General features: G+C 34.4%; 1 pseudogene; it reads right to left on the reverse strand.

Moving 5' to 3' along the window:
- Positions 1-4,891: 4,891 nt before the first annotated feature.
- On the reverse strand, positions 4,892-9,883 carry LOC132303284 (pentatricopeptide repeat-containing protein At1g09220, mitochondrial-like; annotated as a pseudogene).
- Between the last annotated feature and the right edge of the window lie 8,080 nt (positions 9,884-17,963).

Genomic DNA, 17,963 nt, shown 5'->3' on the forward strand with positions numbered 1-17,963 from the left:
CAGCTTCTTCGTCATCTTTTTCATCATCCTTTTCATCTGATAACCATATTGACGCGATGATTCAACATAATCAAGACGCCTTTCGTTCAATTTTGAATTCAGTGAACCTAGAGATAGTAGAGCAAGTTTTTAAATTGCGTAAGAGGCGGTACATTCATCGTAATTGAAAGGGAAGCCACCGTCAACTAATGAACGACTACTTTGGCGTGAATTGCACCATATCCACTGGAGTACTTTCACAAACGATTCAGGATGCGACGAGAACTATTTCTTTGTATCCTGAATGATGGTAAAGCTTATGACGACTACTTCATCCAAAAAAGGGATGTAACAGGTCGTTTGGGGTTGTCTTCTATACAAAAGATGATAACTGCAATACGTATACTCGCATATGATTGTGCAACCGATTATTGGGACGAGTTTATTAAAATCGGCGAGAGCACTGCCATTGAAACCCTGATGACATTTTATAAAGCTGTTATTGGTGTGTATGGGGAATAGTCCCAACGAAGCCGACATAGCATGACTACTTCAAGAAGGGGAGGAGAGAGGATTCCCGGGTATGCTTGGTTCTATCGACTGTATGCATTGGGAGTAGAAGAATTGTCCGGTGGCATTGCATGGCACGCACAAAGGACGCTCTCATACGCCCACGCTCATATTGGAGGCAGTTGCCTCAAAAGATTTGTGGATCTGACATGCATTCTTTGGAATGCCAGGTTCACAGAATGATATTAATGTGCTGGATCATTCTCCGGTATTCGACAGTATTGTTATTGGCTAAATTCCTTTGGTAAATTTCGTTGTGAATGGCCATTACCATAGAATGGGGTATTACCTATTTGATGGTATATACCCTAAGTGGGTAACTTTGATGTAGACCATCCCGCACCCAACTACAGCAAAAGACAAACTTTTTACTCAAACACAAGAGGCTTGTAGGAAAGATGTGGAATGAGCTTTTGGGGCTTGCAGAGCAAGTGGGCAATAACATAAGCACTAGTGCATTTTTTGGATAAAGGGGACTTGTGTCTTATAATGAAAACATGCATCGTCCTTCACAACATGATCATTGAAGATGAGCATCATGCTAATGTTGGAAGATGGACTCCGCCACAGAAGGAGACAATCTCGATTCCCACTTTAATTCAAAATCCATCAGTCTTAGCGGCGCACATCTACTCTCGCCAAGTCCAAATTCGAAACAAAGAGACAAATACGCGGTTGAGGAAAGATTTAATTGAAAATTTGTGGAACCGCTTTGGTGAAGAAAGTGTTTAATTTATGTTGCATTATTTTATTTTTAAATTGTTATCAGTTTATGTAATGGAATATTTATTGTGTAATGTTTTATTTTGAAATAAATAATTAAATTGTTTGTTGATTAAATTATTTAGCCAATATGTATGAAATCTTGTAAACAATACAATATCTAATATCATTTGATTTATTAATTTATAGTGAAAACAAAGACACATTTTTTTAATAAAAAAATTATATTTTAAAATAAATTTCAATTTCTTAGGGAAAACAAATAAAAAAAAATTATTTGGTTAGCCAATATAGCCGTTAAGGCAATGTTTGGGTCAGCCAAACAATACCTAAAACGGTTATAATGTCAATAGGAACATTGAAAATTTTGAAAAGGAAATAAAATCACTATTTTTCAATTTTTAAAACTTTTTTTTGCCCAAAAAAGCCTTTAAGGCATTGTTTGTGTTAGCCAAACAGTGCTTTAATGGCTCTTTGGTTCAATTATTTTGAGGAAAATAAAAAAGACCAAAATAAGCCAAAAATATGATTTTTAGCATTTATTTTAGCCAAATATGCCCATAGGAATAGCGTTCTGGGCTAAAATAGTATTCTGGTTAGAATTAAAAAAATAAAACAAAACATAGGCAGGCCCGCAGCTCGCCAAGAGGTTGCTGAATACTACGACCCATTCCGCAACCCATTGGATGGGGCCCATTTTTTGGAGATGCTATTGGAGCAGTCTAATAGCGAAAAATGGCCCAGAATCTCTAAAGTTTGGGTCGTTGGAGCTGCTCTAAGGCCAATGCAAGAGCATCTCCACTTCCAAATCTTTAAATTTTATATGTTAAATTTATTTGAGGTATAATGTGATAAATTGACATACTAAAATTTGACATGTCTATATATTAAATAATTCCACCTGATATGTCAAATTTATTAATATATATTTTTTAATTAAACAACAAACAAAAAGTACATTTTAAAAGGTAAAATACATGCAAGTTTTAATAATAAGGTAAAATAATGGGTAAATTACATGTAAGTTTTATTTACAATATTTTTTTTAGCAGGGGGTAACGGTGGTGGAGATGATAGAGAAAGTAATAAGAGAAATGAGATAGAAAATTGATTTTTTTTTAGATTTTATAATGTATTTTGTATTATAAAAATATATTACATAAAATGGTATAATTGACTTTTTATAATTTTAAGGGAGGTCAGAGTAATAAATCTCAAACGCTCCACCGATGTGAAATTTGCTCAAACCTCAGGTGAGGTAAGTATAATCTATCCTAAAATAATAAAAACAATTGATTTGGCATATCAAAAAGTTATATGTCAAATTTTGATTTGGCATATCAAAAAGTTGTATGCCAAAAATTTGACATATTTGATCCAACGCCAAATGACAACTAGGCATTTGACATATGGGGTTATAGAAATTCTTCATGCCAAAACTAGTCGTTGAATGCGCTTTCTAAGAATTGAAGAATCGAATGGAGATGCTATTTTTTAATGTATTGATTATGTTTTGCTTATTGAATTAATTACCAATAAATATAATTTCTTCTCTATTAGTTAATACAAGTTTCTTTTAACTCAAAAGTTTTATGTTATCGTTACTTCATTTTTCTCTTAACATTTTCACACCTTTCGGCTTCCTCTAATTTTTAAATTTTATTCAAAATCAATATCTGTTCTAAAAATATATTTCTTTTAAACTTTGTAATTTATTGACTTCTTTAATCATTAATTGCCTGTAAAATTAAACCACTCTCTTAAAATAAAAATAAAAATAATATTATATTAATATAGTTAATGTTGAAAAGCCTAATTTAACTGTTTGACTTTAAACATCGAAGTAAATCAAGCCAGCCCTGATAATTATTTATATCATTTTGGATGGATGGAAAATTATATTAAAAAAAGGAGGATGCCTCCTGCATTCATCCTTCTCTTTTCTCAACTCTCCATTGTACCAATAGAAACTTGTTTCAACCTTCCTCTCTTTCTTCCTACCATACAAAAATAAACATAATCCTTCATTCCAAAAGCATGCAAAACAATTGCCTTAAGATTTTGTATTGTGGCAATGTAAATACATCATCCATTATATTATAACAACTTCCACTTTGCATGTAAAACCAATATCTACCACCATTTTTTTTATTTCTTTTATCATTAGCAAGAAATTCACGGGCGAAAAAGGGGAAAAACTCCCCGTATTCTCCAGAATCACAAGACACGCTTATTTGTCCCTATGGAACTCAAGACCCTCACCATCCTCGTCAGGAGGTAGATAAAGTTTCATGTTTATCACTCATTAAGAAATGAGAAAACTACACTTAAGTAGAGTTTAGGAAATTACAAAATAATGTATTTCTAAAGTTTATTTTTTACTTTAGTTGAATTAGGTAAAATAATTACATACTGGTTGAGAACTATTGTTTTGGTCATAAATGTTCTCCAAACTCTTATTTCAAAATACCAAACTATTCATATTAAATAAAATAATTTCTTAACTCAGAAAAATTTAAAAAACATATCACGTATACGTGCATAAGAAGCTAAGCAATATTATAGAGGTAGGAAGCATTTTCTTGAGTCTTAAATGCTAATTATATCTTATCTTTATCAATAACCAAATTATATCTCTGAGTTTCTACTTGTGTTGATCCAATTTTTTTTTTCTTGAAACGAAGCTATTACTCTTGCACTAAAATTACTTGTGAAACACTAACACAGGAATTGATGAGATACATTGAATAGACTAAAACTTTTTACAAACCATATTGTAATTCTATTGAATTCCATTTATTTATGGAAAGAGAGAGAGAGAGAGAGAGAGAGAGAGAGAGAAGAGAAATCAACAAAAATTCAACTTTCTATCCCAACCTTCGTTTTCTGAAGGAAAAAATAATAGAACATTGTTTTGATGAAATATATAAAACTTTTTCAATATGAATCCTTAACCCAAGGAAAATTATCAAGCTTTTGCACTAATGGCCCACGGGATTCAAACACTCTGTGTCTCATTAATATCATTTCCTCGTTGTACTTCTTTATGAACGTAGGTGGTTCAACTCAACATGAGAAATGTGGTTTCCTAATTTTTTTGATTTAAAGAATTATTTAATTTAAAAAAAATGATTAGATATTTTGGAATAAGAGTTTGAAGGACATTTTGGACTTGAACAATTGTTCCTGATGCCATATGTAATTATTTTGCTTAATTCAATCAAATTGAAAATTAAACATTTAAAATAGACCATTTTGTTATTTAGTACTTCTAACTCCATCTAAATATAATTTTTTTCTTAATAAATTAGCATAATTTGATGGGCACAAGTGTATTGTTATTATTATTATTATTTATGCTTGTAACATGATGATTTATAAGTATTTTAAATCTTTTTCACTTGAAGCTAAGCATGAGAGATGCCACTATCCATAGTGGCTCATCATTATTATGTCCATTGATGAAGTATACATCAATCTCAAACAAATGACTCCAAAAGTTCCAGCATACATAACATGTGAGAGTGAAACAAACAGAGTCCACTCTATTTTTCCAGTTTAGAGCATTGAAAGGTAAAGTATTGAACCAGGCTTACCGGTTGATATTAGTAGACAGAGATAGATAAAAATCGTATTGAAAACAGTTATTGCAATCATTTGAGAAAGTAAGGCCCTGCTTGGATCACTTTTCATTTTTCAGTTTCGAAAACAGTTTTTAGACAAACAGTATTTAATTTGTTGAGTGTCAAAATCTGCTTGGTTGGAAAAACTACAAAATAATTTTTTTTTTTTTTTTAAATAAAATTATTTGCCATGATTGTAAGAAACAGAAAATTATATCTTGAACTTAAAACTAATTAAAAATTTTGCATTTGCAAAAATTGTGATTACCTTCATTCACTGAAGAGAGAGATTCAAACCTATATAATACATGGGTTTTAACTAGGATAACTCCTCCATAATAATGCTTGTCTATTAACAGAAAATTCATGGCTACCAAGAACTGAGAGCTTGCTCTATAATTGACAGGAAAAAATCCTCAAACTTGTCATATATCAGGCTTTCCCAATTTTAGGGGTTGCTCAAAATGAATAAAGGAAGAAAAAAGATTCTAAAATTCAAATATTAAACTGAGGAAAGGTAATGTATATATAAGTATTGAACATGTACAAGCATTATGAACTGATAAAACTTGCCAACATGGTCTACAATTAACTCAACTTGGTTTCCATCAATTGCAATGTCCTCCTGCAAGCACGAAGTGATACTAATAAGCGACATTTCACATTGAACAATCCTGAAAAAGTGCCGAACCTGATACATTGAATAATCATAGACTAAGATGATTAAGAGAATTACCTGGAGAGAATTCGAAGAGCAGTGAGAGGCAATAGGAAAAGAAATAAAGAAGAACAATATTATACAGAAAATTAAGAAAATTATACATGAATAATTGCAGAGCCCCTAATAAAGGATAGCTTCCACAATTTGGAGTATAACAAAATCAAAGCAATCAAGGAAAACCTTAATCTAGATGAGAGCATAGTTAGATGTACGAAATCAAAGCAATCAAGGAAAACCCTAATCCGGAGTATAACAAAAGTAAATCAAGCCCAACCAAATCCATAAGAACTCTCATTCTCAACCAAATACATCCAACCAAAGCAAAGCAATCAAACCTCAACCCAAATCAAATTATGAGATAACCAAAGAAAATCCATGAACTTGAGAAACGACAAACATTCCCAATGGATCATAACATAAAACAGTTCTCCTTGCATGTGAAAATAAATTGTGAATCTTAGAGAGAGAGACAGAGATATCGATTGTTTTACCTTAACAGAGCAACAAAGATCGTTAGTCCAAGACTAGAGAAAAATGCAGTTGAGAGAAACAAATTTGATGATGGCTGAATAAATCTGCAGAGAGAACTCTTCTTCTGAAAAGATAAAAATAGAAAGGGAGGATTGTGCGGCTGCTGTCAAATAAGCGAGAAGTGTTGTAAATGAGAAGGTAGCACAGAAGGCAGTTTTCCGTGTTTTCAATTAGCAGACTCTCTGTTTCCTAAATTCTCAGAACTGCAAGGGAAGTTCTCTAAAACCCCAAGTCTCATAAATCAGTTTTTAGAAAACTATTTTTGTAAAACATATCCAAATAGATCAAAAATAATTTTTTTAGTTTTTTGTCACTCTGAAAACAGTTTGAAAATAGAAAATTATTTTCAGAGTAACATTCCGAGGAAGGCCTAAATTTATATTCCAATCATTTGAATGGGTGTTCACCAAGTTGAAAATCTTCTTAACTGATGATGCAAGGGGGCGAGGTGAAGAAACGAAAAAATTGCTTGAGTCGGGATCCGAGGATTGTACCGAATATCGACTTGATCACCTTTAGCCATCCGCCACTTTAATGTGTGTTTTAGAACTCCACGATATGAACATATACTTTGCCAAGCTCATGAATCTCGTCTTACCCTAGCGTGCATGAAGGAAAAGTTAGATGTTCTGAAAGATGGATTAAATAAAAAAACTAAGGTTTGACATTATTATGAATCCGTCCTTATATTCTGATCCCATTTTTATGCTTGGCAATTGAACTTTTACAATTGCCAGCTTAACTTTGGCTTAACGCACATGAGAGAGATGTCGCGGTTGTACATGGTAGAGAAGAATGAAACTGTCTCGGTCAAAATACCTCCCCTAAATTGGTGCGGATGCATCGGCAGTTATATTATCAGAGTTTTACATTATTGTTTTCTTGTACTAGACTCTATATTTGCAATCCAATGAGGTAATGACCATAATGCAGAAATTCTCTGGACTTACAAATAGAACTGAGCTGGTTGTTGCATGGAGAAGGCAACCAAAAGAAAGGAAAACCAGTACTTTCTATTTTATGTAAAGGAAGATTAGTTCCATCAGTATGCATTGCAGTTGTAGAAAATATCTCATGCTATAAACTTAAACACAGAATCTTGAAAGCATTGTTCCCTACAGAAGTAGTCTGAACACTCACCCCTCAATTATAACCTGTAAAAGTAATAGATCATATTCTAGATCATTCTTTTGTTACCTGTTCAGTAAATTGGACACCAGTGCCAAACCTTGCTCCGATCAAGTGTCTTCAGAATATGACAAGGCTTATATCTTTTATTCAGTGTGCAAGCATGAACCACACTAAAACTTTAAGCCGCAAGGAAAAATCCAATCACACTTGCTGGAGCAAATCTAATAATATATATAGATATCACAAAACCATTACTTACCAAGATGAGCAATGGTGCCTGCTCACTAACTGAAAATGTGCATGCTTGAGAAGGGCAGTGTTGTGCTTCTACATATATATTGACACTCATACCCAGTGTTAATATGATCTCTTCTTGGTACACTCATCCTTCCACAGTATATTAGTATACCTGAACCAGTGGTTGACTTCAACTTCTTCTTAATCATATTCTTTTTTAGAAAAAAAAAAACAAAAAAGAGAGAAATTGAAGTTTAGTGTAAGGAAGCCCCACATAGACAAACCAATAAATCCTCATACAGTCCCAACTAGCAGCCATGGAACAAAGGCCTGACAAATTAATTTTATTCCAGAAGGTTTTGAGATGTGATCTAGACTAAATTTTAGACTCAAAGGCATGGAGCAATCTCCTTTTACACTGACATCTGTAGCTATTGACTAATTCTATATTAGCTTGTGCATTCCATCCATATCACAGGGAGGCACACCTGATTGACTAAACTCTTTCCTACACTGCATCAATCGTTGCTCACTTAGGCAAAAGTCCCCACCAAATTCTAATTATACCAATCTGGTATCAACTATTCTAGTTCTACCATATAATACGAGTACTAGGACCGTTCAACCAAATTACGGAATCTTCTTAAGTTACTTCATTGCCTCAAAGTAATCCATATTTTCAGCATATATCTGCAAAAAGTCTTCCTAACAAAAATACCCAAATCTACAGTCCTCAAGAAGCCAAGAGTCACGAAACCACCCTCTACAGTTGTTCCAACATTACTTGTTTGATCATAAGGATCTTAAGGTGAATTTCCCAAGTAATGATCTGGCCTATGATTATATTATGGAGTCTTTTTAACTTTATGTATAAAACCCAGCCCAATTAATAATATGGAGACATATTAGAATGTGAAAAATGGGTTTCCCCAGCATAAATGTTATACACCATTCCTTTTAATTTCCACTTCTCTATTAATCAAACCAAACTAAGGCCAGGAACTTTGGGGGCATTTCTCGCATCCATCACTATCCTCGTCCTTTTTGAATCTGCAAACCTACCAACATCGGCAAAGATGTTGGACAGAAGCACATAGTCACCACCATATCCCCTTTCCATCTCTAATATCTTCCTTGTAACTCTTTCTCCCATCTCAACATTACCATGGAAACTACAAGCACCCAGAAGCGTCCTCCAAATCACAACATTGGCCATCTCAGGAGGAATCTCCAAAGCCATCTTTTTCTGCTTCCTCCAACCTCCCGGCCCTTCCCAACATGTCTATTAAGCTCCCATAGTGCTTAATGTTTGGTACAAGTTGACACTCATTAACCATATTCCTGAAAAACGCGCCCCTCTTCGACCAACCCTCCATGGTTGTAGGCATTTAGAACACTAAAAAATGTCACACTATCCGGCATCACACGAGCATTCTCCATTCTTCTAAAATTATCCACAGCTTCTTTCGCCATCCCGTGCATTGCAAGCCCAGAAATTATTGAGGTCCATGACACCAAATTCCTTCTCTCTGCATACACATCCTCGAAAAGTCTTAATGCACTCTCTACACAACCACATCTTGCATAAGCATCTATAAGGCAATTCACTATGCGAATATCAGATGCATTGAACCCGCTTCTCTCTCCATAAGCATGGACGGACTGGCAAAGCTCAAGAGCCCTGAGATTCTAAAGTGTTGGGAGAATCGCCAAAATCGTTATTTCAGTTGGTTTAATGCCTTCATCCACAACCATTCTCCAAAACAACAACATAGCTTCCGGCCGATTCATCCTCGCATACCCATCAATGAGGCAAGTCCACAAAACGACATTCTTAGTTGGCATCACTTCAAAGAGAGAACGAGCGAGCTCCAACTTCTCACATCTCATTAGACCAGTGATCAAAGCATTCCAGGTGACGGAGTTTCTCTCAGGCATTTCATCGAACACCTTCTTCGCTTCGAAAACAGACCCACAAACCCCATACATATTGACCAGAGCAATTTGCACGTAAACATGAAACTCGAATCCAGCTTTGAGAGTAGGACCATGAAATTGCACACCCATTATAGTTCGCTGCAAATTAGCGCAGGCTTTGATGAGGAAAGAGTAGGCAAAGCTATCGAACGAGATGGGCCGGCGTGGGTGGTGGAATTGAAGGTGTTTGTAGAGATGAGTTGAGAGTGGACTTGTTGAACGGCTCGGCGGTTGTCAAAGTGTGGATGTTTGAGCAACTGAGGCACCAAGTAGTAGCATCTGCATCCTTGTTTGTCTCCGCTCATGACCACACGATGGAGACCAAATGCTGTTGTTGCCGCTGGTGAAAGAAAAAAAAAAAAAGCCCTTTTATCTGTTGCCGTTGTGAAGAGGATATGCTAGGCACTTTTTATATTCTGCCGTTAAGTTATGTTTTTGGTCAATTTTAAAGTCTTTTGGGTAGACATGGAACTATGTTTGGCAACCAAAATTTGTTTTCGTAGGGGGCGTACTGAGTTTGGTAATGAAAATTTATTTTTGTTAGAGTATTTTGGATAAAAATCAAGACATGTTTGGTAACGCAAATTTGTTTTGAAAATTTAAAAAATTTGCTTTAATTACTCAGCTACACTACCAAAACACACAATATCACCAATTTGATGATATTGGCTTTGGCAAAAAAATATGATATGTTATGAATTATGAATTATTTTAAACCAGTCGTTCCAAACATGATATGAGCCCAAATTTAAAGACCAATATCAGAAAAACAATATCATAACATATTCCAAACGGATTTTTAATTTTGTTTTGGCAAAAAATGTTGGTTAAAGCACTTTTAATTTTAATTTTATTATATTATTCATACACTATTAAATATGTGCACAATTCAAATATTAATTATTGTGAAATTTCATTAAGTTGTTTGAATTTTTCTTTAATATTATTTTGTACGATTTTTTATTAATGGAATATGTAAAGCGATAGTAATAGTGATAGTGATACAAAATGATCGATGACAGAGTTCTAGAATATATATTTATTTATGTTGATGCGAAAATTAATCCGATCCAGACGACAACGTTTCCCTGAAAAACAATGAAGATTATGTCACCTCAGATGGCACTGGTGTGGTGCCGGCCAAGGACGCTCCGACGGTAAAGTTAGTGACCGATGATAATTGTTAAATATTAAGTTTGTGAATCGTAATAACTTTTACGTACCTAGTTTAATTAGCTAGAGTTATCTTTTATAGTCCTTGTGATCTGCATCAGTTAAAGATAACAATATTTTTTGGGGATTGATTCATCCGCTCTAACCATATGTTGTATAGGGTGTTCATTTATCTCCCAACAAGTTGTATAGGGTGGTCATCTATCTCCTAACAAATTGGTGAGATTGTTGAACTTATTGATATCCCTGGAAGTAAGGATTTCAAAGCGATATTTTTGTTATTCGGTTAGTCAACGTAGCTAGTTAATGCGAAATTATTTTTTCCCTATCAGTTGTCTCCTATTTCCTGGTTCGGGACGGGATAGGAAAATTAAACCCAGGGTGAATAGTATGTTGGTGTACTGTTACCGAGGTGGTTTTTTATTTTTTTATTTTATTTTATTTTATTTTATTTTTAACCTCGGGTTGTTATTTATAAGGTGAACAATATCTTAGGGTACTCTTCCTCGAAATTTTTTTTATTTTTATTTTTACCTTGGGATACTATTCTCGATGTGCTAAACGTTATGAAAGGGGCGTGAGTTTAAATCCTACCTTGCACAAAAAAATTTTCTTTGGAATCTATAACGACCCAAATCCAGGGATCCAGATCGCTAACTGGTCCTTACCTGAACCTGATGTCACACAAGGGTACTATGGTCATTTTCCATTAAAACAGTATTTCTAGAGTCCATAATGGTCATTTACTATAGTTAAATAATGCTTTAGAACCCAAAAAGATAAAAATAGTCATTTAATACATTCATTATACCTTTTAAACTCATCAGGGGTAAAACTATCATTTTCTATGGTCATTCTATGCTTTGGTTGAAGTCTGGGGGTAATTATATTGAAATTTGGGGTCAAGGTGCAAACACAAGACCAACTAACCGGTTATATTGAACCATCTAACTGGTTAGATGACTTAACCCAATAAACATGCATTTTGCCCAACCAACTGATTGGTTCATCTAATCGGTTACATAAATCCATCTAACCGGCTACTTGGTTTGGGCAGTGAACTTGCAGATATGGAGATTTCCCCCTTAGACCAATTAACTAGTTAAATGGATACATCTAAACCAGTTACTTGGCTTACACCAAAAAAAGTGAATTTTTCAAGTTTTATAAAAACATTTGGGATGCATCCTAGGTTCATGAGATTAATCAAAACTCATCTCTAACCCCTTTTCAACATAGATCATCGTACTAAACAATCCAAATATGGAATAAAAAATGTAACTACATCAAATTAACATTATCCATACATCCCAAAATGATGAAATTGTATCCAAAAGAATGGGATTACAAAATAAGGGCTCTATGGCCACAAATATAACAGTTTAACTTAAAACCGACAAAAGAATAAGGTCATTACATATATAGTCAATTGTCCCAAAAGAATGCCTTTACAAAAGATACGAAAAAAAAAAGAAAAAAAAAAAAGAAGGTTCATCAAACCACGTTAGAATATAGGGTGCATCATCTACAACAACCTTGCCATGTCCTGAAAATGTTAGAATATAAGGTGAGCACAACGGCTCAAAGAGATAGCCTAAAGTACATCTCTTGTAATCATGTAAATCACACCTAAAACAAGGGATAATAAGAGAAGGGATCATATAATGGGGAAAGAGACAATTATACAACATAAGTTTAACTTCATGCTTTGTAATTGATGAAATGAGGTGCAATGAAATACAATCTCCCCATTTCCTAAATAATTTCCATCACAACACAACCAACACATAAAATGTTAACATAGCTCAACCCTAGGCAACTCCTAGGCATCATAAAGGGAATTGGCTAGCTATTCCTGACCTAGGGCGTCTCCCTAGCGTCATTTAGGGCCTAGGTAACTCAACTACACACGTCCAAATTCCGTCCCGTGCCCTATTCTAGATTGGTTAACCTCGAACCACATGGCAACTCCAAGACGTCCGTTTTCACAAAACCTTTTCAAAAAACCTTTCAAGTTTTCAAATTAATTTTATAAATCTTTAGAAACCATTTCAAATATCTTTTCCAACCCATGAACCCAACCAATGTCCATGATATGTATGTGATTCAATCAATCACTTGCCTTTCTCAAGGAAATCAACACAATACATCATCATAATAGCATGCTTTTACTTAAATGAAATGAACTAACTCAATTGAAATAGAGCCTTGACAGATTCAACCAAAGTCTTGGTGAGAAGATGGAGCAAAATGAAAGCAAAAGATGAAAATTTTCCTCTTGGATCGATCGGTCGATCATACCTTGATTGATCCAACTAGCTGCCTTGATGGATCACAGCCCTTGTTCTTATCCACATAATTATTTTTGTCCTTATCTTTATAAATATCTTCCATCAGCTGTGATCGATCCAACTCTTCTATGATCGATCACAATCTTTGTCCTTATCTTCATAAATATCTCAACCTTTGTTTTTATCCACATTATTAGCCGTCATTCACCTATGATCGATTGAGCCACACCCATGATCGATCAAACTTGCCTCGAAAACTATGAAAAACATAATTGAAGCCTGATTTCAGAGGAGCTCGTGGTGCAATCATTTGGGAGCCTAGTGCACAAGGTCTGACCATTTGGGGTGTCACTTGTGTCACCTATATAAAAAAAATGTCGCTTTTTGGCAAGGGGTTGGACATTTGGCAAGGATTAGGTTAGGATTAGATACATTTTGGGACATTTTTTCTTTAGTTCATACACATACTCTCTCTAGGGTTTCAACCAAGGAAGAGGAAGAAGATGATGAGCCAAGCTTTGGAGATGATTTGTGAAACAACCTTGATGACACCTACCTTCTCCATGGGTGGCTAGTCCTTCACTTAGGGGCTTGGATGAGCCCTAAGCATGTGTAATTAAACTCTTGTTCTTCAATTTTTGGGGATTTATATGTTATAATTTGTGTTGTGGTCTTGTGTAATCAAACTTAGTTGTACCAAGTTTTTTATTGATAATTCTTTATATTGATTCTCTATGTTAGTTTCATGTTGTCTTATGCGTAATTAATTGAGGATTAATCTCACACTAAATGCTTTTACTAATTATGTTTAGTGATGGCCATGCATGGTATTTATTAGATACAATGGTCAATTAGTTTGATGGGTTATGGCTTAATCTTGATGGGTTATTATACACCTTAGTTTATTTGTAGTTAGGTGTAATACCCCTAATTTTAAAATGATAGTCTCGATATTTTCCTTTATGGTTTTATTGGAATTTTATATTCATTATTTGTTTATTTGATTTTTTTTTTTAATTGGTAAATTGTTGAAGTGATTTATTTGTTTTAATTGAATTATATGTCTGCGTGGAATTGCATTAATTGTTTAACTTGAGTTATTTGTTTGATTAAAATTATATGCTTATGTGGAAATGAACTAATTGTTTGATTTGATTAAATTGATTAAATGGTTAGTTGTAATTCATTGTTTAAATTAAATTGTTTGATTTGGGTTCCATGGATTACTTGGATAGGGGATTAAATGGGTACAGTTATTACCCATGGATGGATATCCATGTATATATGGGTATATATGTATATAAGGTTAGTTTAATTATTAGTAATTATTAATAATTAAATTAGTATCATTATTTATTATATATGTAATATAAAGTTTTTTGGTTTTATATATATTTATGAAATTGCCGAGTTATATACATATGTGTACCTTTTATTTTATTTCTTTTCTTTTTCTTTTCCGTCTCCTTGTATGAATGGAATTAGGTTAAGGTTGTTCTGCCTATAAATATATCGTAGTAAGTCTGCCTAGGGTTTAAAACACAGACTCTATTCATGTACAAAGAGGTTTGAGAGAACTGTGAGAACCAGTTAGGGTTGTGGCCATAGATTAAAGGTTGGACCAAGGAGGAAGGAAAGGATTGCTTATGGGTTTGAACCAGAGCAGTTGGAGGTTTGACGGTAGTTGGAAGTCGTCAAAAAAATCAGGGACGATGGTGCAAGGTTTTAAATTGAAACCTAAATGCAAGTTTTATATCTAACTCTCTCCCTTAGGCTTCGTGTTCTTTAAATGCCTAAATAATTCAAGGAGTAATTGAATGTTAAATTTATCTTTCATGCATGTTAAATCTGATCATAACAGTATGTGCGTTAATAAATTTTGAATTACTTGAATTTACGATTTCTTGCATAATTATCTGTTTAAATTAATGTTAGTAATATATAATGGACTTAATTACATTCTGGGACAATCTGGGACTAGCTAGGAACCCTAACAGAGAGAAACTGGATGTGTGGAAGTCACCAGAGAAGTGGAAGACGAAGCAGAGGAGGGAGAGAGCCGGCTCCCTCTTAGAGTGAAGGCGACTCCCTTTAGTGGGGAGCCAGCTCTATGTTGTAAGGAGGCGGCTCCCTAACAAAGGGAGCCGGCTCTATGAGGAAGAGTCGGCTCCCTTTGTTAAGGAGCCGGCTCCTTCGCTGAATGTTTATTTTTATTTATTTTTAATATTTTCGACGAGTTTTTGGTTACTGTAATTGTGTTTAGGGGTTCTAGAGTGAATTAGGAACTTCTAAGGAGGATTTAAATAATTGTGTGTGTTAATCTCCTAGAATGTGTATTAATGCATAATGAACCGCATAGTACTAATAGCTTAATAGTATATGATTCTTAAATAAATTTGTATACTGTTTTTGGATATGAAGGATTTCAATTGCTCATCTTTATTTTTGCAATTTTCTGTGAATGGTTATACAATTTTAATCATGTATTAGTGATATAAGATAAGCATGTTAGATTACATATTTTAATTATGCTTGTTGTGGTTTAATTGATGTTTAAATTTATTCTTATTTAATTCATTAATTTATTGGATTTGTGGATTATATGCACTCGTATGGGATGGTGGCATATTAGGGATGGACTAGATCAAAAGGCGAAGTCCTACCTATTCTGGAATAAGGGAATGGATTAATTATAACTTTATATCCTACTTATATTTTATGTCAGATCAATGAACAATTGAATGACATACCTTGGTTTGGATAGATTTTTATATATATGATTATGATACCACGATATGAGCTTGAGTCTCAAAATCAATGGTTAGGGAGCGTATATGCATTGGGATGCATAGCTGGCTATGATGGTTTTAGGTGTACCTTGTTAGGTCTAGGTACTCATGCCTACTTGAAGTGCGTTTTGCATGTTACCTTCTATTTAGGTTGAAACCCCCTAGTTGTCCAGTGAGAGTCCTTTAGTGTGGATATATATATATATATATATATATATATATATATATGGCTTATATAGTTATTGTTGAGTTGTTTAGGATGTACATGCGTATCGGGTCTCTATTTGGATTGTAGTAGAGTAGAACTTGCCCGTGGGCCTGACCTACCATCATTTTTCTCAGGTGTTCTCGACAATTCCAGTCGTAGAGTTTGATCGTGCTGAGCAGAGACAATCACTCACTCCTCCAACTACGTAAGACTATTACTTATGTTTTAGTATTGGTTTCCTTTTTAGTTCAGTTATTTATTTTCCAGCTGGGATATTATTAGGGGTCCACTAAATGGATTCCCGAGTTGTAATAATATTGGAGGTTTTGGCAATGTTGGATTTTATAACTTTTGATAATTATTATTTAGACTTTTTCAGCTTATTTAATTATTTATTCTTTAAAATCTATTATACTCATGCTTGTTTAAATATTAATTATTTGGTATCCCTTGAATCTGTGCTCGGACTTGATCACCCGTCGCTCTAGAATCGAGGGGTATCACATTAGGTAGACAATTTATACTTTATTTTGGTAGTCCATGCTTATTATTGCAAATTGTATTATCCTCTTGATTTATGTGTGTTTGTAGCCACATTTTTATTATAATATGTTTCTCCCATTAACTGAAGACTCTTGGTTTAGTTATATGTGCTTAGTGGTGAATTCCATGCCCTAAGCCCCCTCTTTCTATCTCTAAACCCTACTTTAGCATTAATTTAAATTGTATGTTCACATTAGTATAATTAATCAATCAAACTTCCTTTTAATCCCACATCCACTAATGTCATATTAGATTCCATCCCATAATCCCTGAGGATGATTCCTTCTCACTTTATACTCATGTATAAGTGTCTTGTGACTTTTATAAATGTGAAAGTTGATGCACACTTTGCACTCTTAATTCCAAATATTTAAACACATTTTATTGTGCACACATCAAGGTTGAATCCCCCTTGAATCGTAGACATCCATCTACATGTAAGGTCCCATCCTTCACTGTCTCACCACTAGAGATCAAAGTGTGAATGGCATCCAAATCCAGATCCTGTCTCTATGACTCAATCACTCGTCCGACAAGAGTAGGTTGAGCCACAAAACTGAACAAAAACGCTGACTCACTGCTTTAGGATTGAATCTCTGGTCAATCATGGATCACTTCCAAAATCAATAGCCATGAGTTAGTATGCTTTAGGATTGAATCCTTCATCAGTCCTTCATTTTGGAAGTGATCCATGATTGACCAGAGATTAAGAAGGCCGCATGAACCTTTTTAACGGAGCCTTGGAAGGCGAAGACTTTTGAATCTTGGTGAGAGGAAGAGTTAACTCTCCTTTCAGCTTTTGCATATCTTCTTTCTCTTTGGTTTGTGACATTTTCAATTTAAATTCCTTGGTTTCAAGTATCTCAATGACAGGTGACTGCCCTTCTTGTCATTGAGATTTTGGAACATACTTTAAAATAGGTTTCATTCAATGCGCTTTTATCGAGACCCCTCTTGTTTTAGCTACCTTTACAATGTCTGTCACTGAAACATCTAATGGATTATTTAACGCTTCTTTTGTTTTTGTAGATTGAACCTCTTGTGTAGATGGATGGCTTCAGATGGGCACTTACGAAGGTGTATCAAGATCGATAAAGAACTTGGCATTGGCAAAATGAGATTTTGCTTCTGTAAATGGTTTATGGTCCGCCACAACTATTTATACGCCATTCTTGTAGAATTTGAAGCACTGATGAAGAGTCGATGGAATGACACCATTACTATGTATCCAAGGCCATCCTAACAACAAATTGTAGGATGTCTTTGCATCAATAACATGGAACAAGGTTTCAGCTTGGAGCTCGCCAATAATTAGTTTTGCTTAAATCATGTCAATAGCTCTCTGTCCTCCTTGGTTAAAACCTTGAATAATAAGACGTCTACGAGATAACTCGTCGACTGTGATGCCGAGATTTTTCATCGTAAATTTTGGCATGAGATTCACCGCTGATCCACCATCAACAAGAA

Source organism: Cornus florida, unplaced genomic scaffold (genome assembly GCF_030987335.1).
Source record: "Cornus florida cultivar Cherokee Brave unplaced genomic scaffold, ASM3098733v1 CherokeeBrave_3.0.0_Hap2_Chr04, whole genome shotgun sequence".
NCBI lineage: Eukaryota > Viridiplantae > Streptophyta > Magnoliopsida > Cornales > Cornaceae > Cornus > Cornus florida.